Raw genomic sequence first — 10003 nt, 5'->3', positions numbered from 1 at the left:
TATGCTTCTGTGTGAGATGTTGTCTGTATAGCTTTGCTTCCACCATTTGTGGACGGTTCTATCCGTCCGTTTTTTTTTTCTTAAAAAATTTTTTTCTTAATAATTATTTTTTATTTTAATAACTATATTTTACTTTATCTTATTTTATTTTTTCTATCTTTCTTTCTTTCCTTCCTTCCTTCCTTCTTTCCTTCCTTCCTTCCTTCCTTCCTTCCTCCTTCCTTCCTGCCTTCCTTCCTTTCTTTCTTTCTTTCTTTCTTTCTTCTTTCTTTCTACATTTTCTCCCTTTTATTCTGAGCCGTGTGGATGAAAGGCTCTTGGTGCTCCAGCCAGGAGTCACTGCTGTGCCTCTGAGGTGGGAGAGCCAAATTCAGGAGTCTGGTCCACAAGAGACCTCCCAGCTCCACATAATATCAAATGGCGACAATCTCCCAGAGATCTCCATCTCAACACCAGCACCCAGCTTCGCTCAACGACAAGCAAGCTACAGTGCTGGACACCCTATGCCAAACAACTAGCAAGACAGGAACACAAACCCACCCATTAGCAGAGAGGCTGCCTAAAGTCATAATAAGGCCACAGACACCCCAAAACACACCACCAGATGTGGACCTGCCCACCAGAAAGACAAGATCCAGCCTCATCCACCAGAACACAGGCACTAGTCCCCTCCACCACAAAGCCTACACAACCCACTGAACCAACTTTAGCCACTGGGGACAGACACCAAAAACAACGGGAACTACGAACCTGCAGCCTGCAAAAAAGAGACCCCAAACACAGTAAGATAAGCAAAATGAGAAGACAGAAAAACACACAGCAGATGAAGGAGCAAGATAAAAACCCACCAGACCTAACAAATGAAGAGGAAATAAGCAGTCTACCTGAAAAAGAATTCAGGATAATGATAGTAAAGATGATCCAAAATCTTGGAAATAGAGAAAATGCAAGAAACTTTTAACAAGGACCTAGAAGAACTAAAGATGCAACAAGCAATGATGAACAACACAATAAATGAAATTAAAAATACTCTAGATGGGATCAATAGCAGAATAACTGAGGCAGAAGAATGGATAAGTGACCTGGAAGATAAAATATTGGAAATAACTACTGCAGAGCAGAAGAAAGAAGAAAGAAAGAAACGAACTGAGGACAGTCTCAGAGACCTCTGGGACAACATTAAATGCACCAACGTTTGAATTGTAGGGGTTTCAAAAGGAGAAGAGAAAAAGAAAGGGACTGAGAAAATATTTGAAGAGCTTATAGTTGAAAACTTCCCTAATATGGGAAAAGAAATAGTTAAGTCCAAGAAGCACAGAGAGTCCCATACAGGATAAATCCAAGGAGAAATACACCAAGACACATATTAATCAAACTGTCAAAAATTAAATACAAAGAAAACGTATTAGAAGCAGCAAGGGAAAAACAACAAATAACACACAAGGGAATCCCCATAAGGTTAACAGCTGATCTTTCAGCAGAAACTCTGCAAGCCAGAAGGGACTGGCAGGAAATATTTAAAGTGATGAAGGAGAAAAACCTACAACCAAGATTACTCTACCCAGTAAGGATCTCATTCAGATTTGATGGAGAAATTAAAATCTTTACAGACAAGGAAAAGCTGAGAGAGTCCAGCACCACCAAACCAGCTTTACAACAAATGCTAAAGGAACTTCTCTAGGCAAGAAACACAAGAGAAGGAAAATAACTACAATAACAAACCCAAAACAATTAAGAAAATGGGAATAGGAACATACATATCAAAAATTACCTTAAATGTAAATGGACTAAATGCTCCCACCAAAAGACACAGACTGGCTTAATGGTTACAAAAACAAGACCCATATATATGCTGCCTACGAGAGACCCACTTCAGACCAAGACACATACAGACTGAAAGTAAGGGGATGGAAAAAGATATTCCATGCAAATGGAAATCAAAAGAAAGCTGGAGTAGCAATTCTCATATCAGACAAAATAGACTTTAAAATAAAGACTTACAAGAGACAAAGAAGGACACTACATAATGATCAAGGGATCGATCCAAGAAGAAGATATAATAATTGTAAATATTTATGCACCCAACATAGGAACACCTCAATAAATAAGGCAAATACTAACAGCCATAAAAGGGGAAATCGACAGTAACACATTCATAGTAGGGGACTTTAACACCCCACTTTCACCCATGGACAGATCATCCAAAATGAAAATAAATAAGGAAACACAAGCTTTAAATGATACATTAAACAAGATGGACTTAATTGATATTTATAGGACATTCCATCCAGAAACAATAGAATACACATTTTTCTCAAGTGCTCATGGAGCATTCTCCAGGAGAGATCATATCTTGTGTCACAAATCAAGCCTTGGTAAATTTTAAAAAATTAAAATTGTATCAAGTATCTTTTCCGACCACAGCGCTATGAGACTAGATATCAATTACAGGAAAAGATCTGTAAAAAATACAAACACATGGAGGCTAAACAATACACTACTTAATAACCAAGTGATCACTGAAGAAATCAAAGAGGAAATTAAAAAATACCTAGAAACAAATGACAGTGGAGACATGACAACCTAAAACCTATGGGATGCAGCAAAAGCAGTTCTAAGAGGGAAGTTTATAGCAATACAATCCTACCTTAAGAAACAGGAAACATCTCGAATAAACAACCTAACCTTGCACGTAAAGCCATTAGAGAAAGAACAAAAAACCCCCAAAGTTAGCAGAAGGAAAGAAATCATAAAAATCAGATCAGAAATAAATGAAGGAAACGATAGCAAAGATGAATAAAACTAAAAGCTGGTTCTTTGAGAAGATAAACAAAATTGATAAACCATTAGCCAGACTCATCAAGAAAAAAAGGGAGAAGACTCAAATCAAAAGAATTAGAAATGAAAAAGGAGAAGTAACAACTGACACTGCAGAAATATAATAGATCATGAGAGATTACTACAAGCAACTTTATGCCAATAAAATGGACAACCTGGAAGAAATGGACAAATTCTTAGAAATGCACAACCTGCCAAGACTGAATCAGGAAGAAATAGAAAATATGAACAGACCAATCACAAGCACTGAAATTGAAACTGTGATTAAAAACCTTCCAACAAACAAAAGCCCAGGACCAGATGGCTTCACAGGCGAATTCTATCAAACATTTAGAGAAGAGTTAGCACCCATCCTTCTCAAACTCTTCCAAAATATAGCAGAGGGAGGAACACTCCCAAATGCATTCTACGAGGCCACCATCACCCTGATACCAAAACCAGACAAGGATGTCACAAAGAAAGAAAACTACAGGCCAATATCACTGATGAACATAGATGCAAAAATCCTCAACAAAATACTAGCAAACAGAATCCAACAGCACATTAAAAGGATCATACACCATGATCAAGTGGGGTTTATTCCAGGAATGCAAGGATTCAATATACGCAAATCAATCAACGTGATACACCATATTAACAAATTGAAGGAGAAAAACCATATGATCGTCTCACTAGATGCAGAGAAAGCTTTTGACAAAATTCAACACCCATTTATGATAAAATCCCGGGAGAAAATAGGCATAGAGGGAGCTTTCCTCAACATAATAATATGCTAACACATATATATGGAATTTAAGGAAAAAAATGTCATGAAGAACCTAGGGGTAAGATAGGAATAAAGACACAGACCTACTAGAGAATGGACTTGAGGATATGGGGAGGGGGGAAGGGTAAGCTGTGACAAAGCGAGAGATGGCATGGACATATATACACTATCACACATGTAAAATAGATAGCTAATGGGAAGCAGCCGCATAGCACAGGGAGATCATCTCGGTGCTCTGTGACCACCTAGAGGGGTGGCATAGGGAGGGTGGGAGGGAGGGAGACGCAAGAGGGAAGAGATATGGGATCATATGTATGTGTATAACTGAATCACTTTGTGATAAAGCAGAAACTAACACACCAATGTAAAGCAATTATACTCCAATAAAGGTGTAAAAAAATATTAAAAGAAATGTATACATCACTAAAATATGAGCGATAGAATGGGAGTCCCCTATTCATAAACAGCATGGCACTAGGAGAAATATATGAATTTCTGAGTTTTGACACTAAAACTCTAGCCGTATTGTTAAGACATCCAAACAATAATAAATGGCATTATTAAGAGATAATTCTTGATTTTATATGTTTAGTGATCTGATTGTGGGAACTATTTTTATTGTTAAATTATCAAAATCATAGCAACTTACATTTTTATAGGGTATTATGCCTTGCTTTTATATTCAATTTCCCTTTTGAGTTTCATAACATCTCTGGAAGGTACAGAATGTATTGAGTTATTATCCTCATTTTGCTGTGAAGAAGGTAGAGCTCAGAGAAATGAAGTACCTTGCAAGATTAATAAGAACTAGATGAAGGAATGGAATCTCCTGAATGAATATAGATCTCAAATAAAGGGCAATCAGACATTATTTCAATTTTCCATCTGTTACTTACTACCTATGTGACCTTCAACAAGTCACTTAATCTCTCTGAGTTTCCAATTTTCTTAAAGCTAATGATAATGCCTACCTCAATGAATTGAGTGATGATGAAATATATATATATATATAATACAATTAAATATATATGAAGTGGTATATATAATATGATGAAGTATATATATGATGAAATATATATAAACTACATATATATGAAGTGTATATATATATATATGTGTGTGTATATATAGAAAAATAGGTGTTCTGAGACCTAGTTCCCAATTTCCAATGTGTGGGGAAGGTTCCCCACACCAACAAACGAGTCTTTAGGACACCAGCTGGGTATCCTACAATTTAACTCAATTCTGACACTATCTACCCAGAAATAGCATCAAATTCCGTGGGTTAAGGGCTCAGTCCTATGACTGCCCCCACCCTATCCCACTTCATATGCCAGTCGCAAGTCCAGGTTGTTACCTGTGTTCTGACCTACCAGATACAGATTGGATGTTCCTGCAACCTTCTCCTTGGGTTCAATTAATTTGCTAGAGCGGCTCACATAACTCAGAGAAACATTTTATTTACTAGATTATCAGGTTATTACAAAAAGATATAACTCAGGAACAGCCAGATGGAAAAGACGCATAGGGCTAAGCATGGGTGGAAGGTATGGGGCTTCCATGTCCATGCCATTTCCAGGCACAGCAATCTCACAGAGTCTCCATATGTTCATCAACCCAGAGGCTCTCTGAACCCCATCCTTCTGGGTTTTTATGGAGGCTTCATTACATAGGCATGGTTGAATAAATCATTGGCCATTGGTCATGGATTTAACCTTCAGCCCATTTCTCTTCCCCACAAATCAGGGGATGGGACTGAAAGTTCCAACCCTTTTTTCCATGGTTGGTTACCTGGCAACCAGCCACCATCCTCAGTTGCCTTCTGAAAGTCATATCATTAACATAAACCCAGTTGTGGTGCAAAGGGGCTTGTTATGAATAATAAGACTCCCATTTCATCATTATGGCTCTGAAGCTGGCTCTGAAGTTTTCAGGAACTGAGGACAAGACAGCAAATATTATGGTAAAAGATGTTCCCACTGATCATAATTGCTCAAGAAATTCCAAGTGGTTTGGGAGCTGTGAGCCAACAACTGCGGATGAAGACCAGATATATATGAGAACTATATTTTCGTTATCTGAATGACCAACATATATTTCATATATATATATATATATATATATATATATATATATATATATAGTGCCTAGAAAACTCTGTAGCTCAATAAGTTGATAGCCACTATTTTTATGAGTAACAACAACACATAAAATCATTCATCCTTTAAACAGGAAGACTAGAACTTGACTCATAGGGTTGTCATTAGTATTAAATGAGATGTTAAAAGCAAAGTATTTAGCATAGTATACGTCATATATGCAGACATTCAATCAGTGATAGTTAATATTATAATTATTTTCATTTGTATTTTAAGACTCACTTTCCTGAAAATTACTGAAATCTATCAAATTTAAGCAAATATGGTGACTTACAGGCTCAAGTAACCAAATAATTAAGGGATATATCTCAGTTCTGCTGTGCCTAGATAAAGAAAATTAAATGATGTCTTCAGGATATTTTTCCACCACCTGACCCCATTCTTGTCTGTTAACTCCATTATCAGATGATTTCAAGCTGTCTTCCAGCAAACCCCAGGTCTACATACCCCCATATTTCTGCCTAGTGGCAAAGAACAAAAGTCTTTATCTAAGCATTTCCAGCAAATGTCCCAAGATTCATTTTATTGTATCAGCCTAGGTTATATGCTCACCCCTGTATCAATCATTCTGTTTAGAGGAATGTGATATGTAGGTTTACTTAGTCCTGAATGACATGCAAATGTCCAATACATCATTAGTATTCTGTATACACTTGCTCTCAAAGGAGATAGTTCTGCATTGTTGCTCTACATAATTAGGTTGTTCCACTGTAATCCGCATAGCCACAGTTCACCTTCATCTATACAGTCTCTCGTTACCCTGCTAGATAACACAGCAGAGTGGGATTTAGCACAAATGTGTTTAACAAAACTGTTAACTAACATACTAACCAGATCACACTATTCATTGTAGTTAAACATTTGTATGATGACTCCTTACATTGTGTAAAATACCCTGTTCTGGGCACCGTAATGGACATTAAAAGAAAGACCTACCTTCAAGAGGGTCCCAGACTCATGGGGTCACAGAAACAGCTTGAATATGAGTCCCCCTATAAATGAGTTCTCCTGCTAAGTTTAGGGCTAACCTCTCTACCCAAAACGTTTTTCCCTGTCTTGTCCCACCCCATTTCCCCTCAGGATTGAAGAGTATCAAAGAAAAGGGTGATTGAAGCTGAGAAGGACACTGGGGCATTCCCAGGTACAAAAGTCCCTCTGTGTGCCCCATTTCTTGTTTGTAGAAAAAAACCTTTAGTCCCCTAGGCCTTCCCTGTGTTCCAAAGAACAGACTCAAGCAGTTACTAATTAGGGAAGAGGGGAAATGCAGAAACAAAGGAAAAGCAGTTAAGCAACAAAAGTAATGATATCCTAAACATATACCAGAGATAAAACACTGTCCTAAAAGAGGTAACATACATCCTTCTCAAACTCTTCCAAAAAATTGCAGAGGAAGGAACACTCCCAAACTCATTCCACGAGGCCACAATCACCCTAATACCAAAACCAAACAGAGATACTACAAAAAAAGAAAATTACAGACCAATATCACTGATGAACATAGATGCAAAAATCCTCAAAAAAATACTAGCAAACAGATTCCAGCAACACTTTAAAAGAATCATACACCACGATCAAGTGGGATTTATCCCAGGAATGCAAGGATTCTTCAATATTAGCAAAACAATCAATGTGATACACCATATTAACAAATTGAAGAATAAAAATCATATGATCATCTCAATAGATACAGAAAAAGCTTTTGACAATATTCAACACCGATTTATGATAAAAACCCTCCAGAAAGTAGGCATAGAGGGAACTAAACTCAACATAATAAAGGCCATATATGACAAACCCACAGCGAACATCATTCTCAATGGTGAAAAACTGAAAGCATTTCATATAAAATCAGGAACAAGACGAGGTTGCCCACTCTCACCACTATTATTCAACGTAGTTTTGGAAGTTTTAGCCACAGCAATAAGAGAAGAAAAAGAAATAAAAGGAATACAAATTGGAAAAGAAGTAAAATTGTCACTGTTTGCAGATGACATGATACTATACATAGAGAATCCTAAAGATGTCATCAGAAAACTACTAGAGCTAATCAATGAATTTGGTAAAGTTGCAGGATACAAAATTAATGCACAGAAATCTCTTGCATTCCTATACACTAAAATGAAAGATCAGAAAGAGAAATTAAGGAAACAATCCCATTCACCACTGCAACAAGAAGAATAAAATACCTAGGAATAAACCTACATAAGGAGGTAAAAGTCCTATACTCAGAAAGCTATAAGACACTGATGAAATAAATCAAAGATGACACAAACAGATGGAGAGATATACCGTGTTCTTGGATTGGAAGAATCAATATTGTGAAAATGACTATACTACCCAAAGTAATCTACAGATTCAATGCAATCCCTATCAAATTACCAATGGCATTTTATACAGAACTTGAACAAACAATCTTAAAATTTGTATGGAGACACAAAAGACCCTGAATAGCCAAAGCAAACTTGAGGAAAACAACAGAGCTGGAGGAATCAGATTCCCTGACTTCAGACTATACCAAAAAGCTACAGTAATCAAGACAATATGCTACTGGCACAAAAACAGAAATATAGATCAATGGAACAGGATAGAAAGCCCAGAGATAAACACATGCACCTATGGTCAACTAATCTATGACAAAGGAGGCAAGGGTATACAATGGAGAAAAGACAGTCTCTTCAATAAGTGGTGCTGGGAAAACTGGACAGCTACATGTAAAAGAATGAAATTACAACACTCCCTAACGCCATACACAAAAATAAACTCCAAATGTATTTTTTAACATCTTTATTGGAGTATAATTACTTTACAATGCTGTGTTAGTTTCTGCTTTATAACAAAGTGAATCAGTTATACATATACATATGTTCCCATATATCTTCCCTCTTGCATCTCCCTCCCACCCACACTCCCTATCCCACCTCTCTAGGTGGTCACAAAGCACCGAGCTGATCTCCCTGTGCTATGCGGCTGCTTCCCACTAGCTATCTATTTTACGTTTGGTAGTGTATATATGTCCATGCCACTCTCTCGCTTATCCTCAAGTCCATTCTCTAGTAGGTCTGTGTCTTTATTCCCATCTTACCACTACATTCTTCATGACATTTTTTTTCTTAGATTCCATATATATGTGTTAGCATACGGTATTTGTCTTTCACTTTCTGACTTACTTCACTCTGTATGACAGACTCTAGGTCCATCCACCTCACTAAAAATAACTCAATTTCATTTCTTTCTATGGCTGAGTAATACTCCATTGTATATATGTGCCACATCTTCTTTATCCATTCATCTGATGATGGACACTTAGGTTGCTTCCATGTCCTGGTATTGTAAATAGAGCTGCAATTAACACTTTGGTACATGACTCTTTTTGAATTATGGTTTTCTCAGGGTATATGCCCAGTAGTGGGATTGCTGGGTCATATGGTAGTTCTATTTGTAGTTTTTTAAGGAACCTCCATACTGTTCTCCATAGTGGCTGTACCAAAGCACATTCCCACCAGCAGTGCAAGAGTGTTCTCTTTTCTCCCCGCCCACTCCAGCATTTATTATGTCTAGATTTTTTGATGATGGCCGTTCTGACCAGTGTGAGATGATATCTCATTGTCGTTTTGATTTACATTTCTCTAATGATTAATGATGTTGAGCATTCTTTCATGTGTTTGTTGGCAATCTGTATATCTTCTTTGGAGAAATGTCTATTTAGGTCTTCTGCCCATTTTTGGATTCGGTTGTTTCGTTTTTTCTTATTAAGCTGCATGAGCTGCTTGTAAATTTTGGAGATTAATCCTTTGAGTTGCTTCATTTGCAAATATTTTCTCCCATTCTGAGGGTTGTCTTTTGGTCTTGTTTATGGTTTCCTTTGCTGTTCAAAACCTTTTAAGTTTCATTAGGTCTCATTTGTTTATTTTGGTTTTAATTTCCATTTCTCTAGGAGGTGGGTCAAAAAGGAGCTTGCTGTGATGTATGTCATAGAGTGTTCTGCCTATGCTTTCCTCTAAGAGTTTGATAGTTTCTGGCCGTACATTTAGGTCTTTAATCCATTGTGAGCTTATTTTTGTGTATGGTGTTAGGGAGTGTTCTAATCTCATACTTTTACATGTGCCTGTTCAGTTTTCCCAGCACCACTTATTGAAGAGGCTGTCCTTTCTCCACTGTACATTCCTGCCTCCTTTATCAAAGATAAGGGGACCATATGTGCATGGGTTTATCTCTGGGCTTTCTATCCTGTTCCATTGAT

The sequence above is a fragment of the Delphinapterus leucas genome, chromosome X (assembly GCF_059928025.1).
Source record: "Delphinapterus leucas isolate spDelLeu-1000000601 "Yukka" chromosome X, BTC_Dleu_Yukka2, whole genome shotgun sequence".
Classification (NCBI taxonomy): domain Eukaryota; kingdom Metazoa; phylum Chordata; class Mammalia; order Artiodactyla; family Monodontidae; genus Delphinapterus; species Delphinapterus leucas.
Note: the sequence above shows the minus strand (reverse complement) of the source record.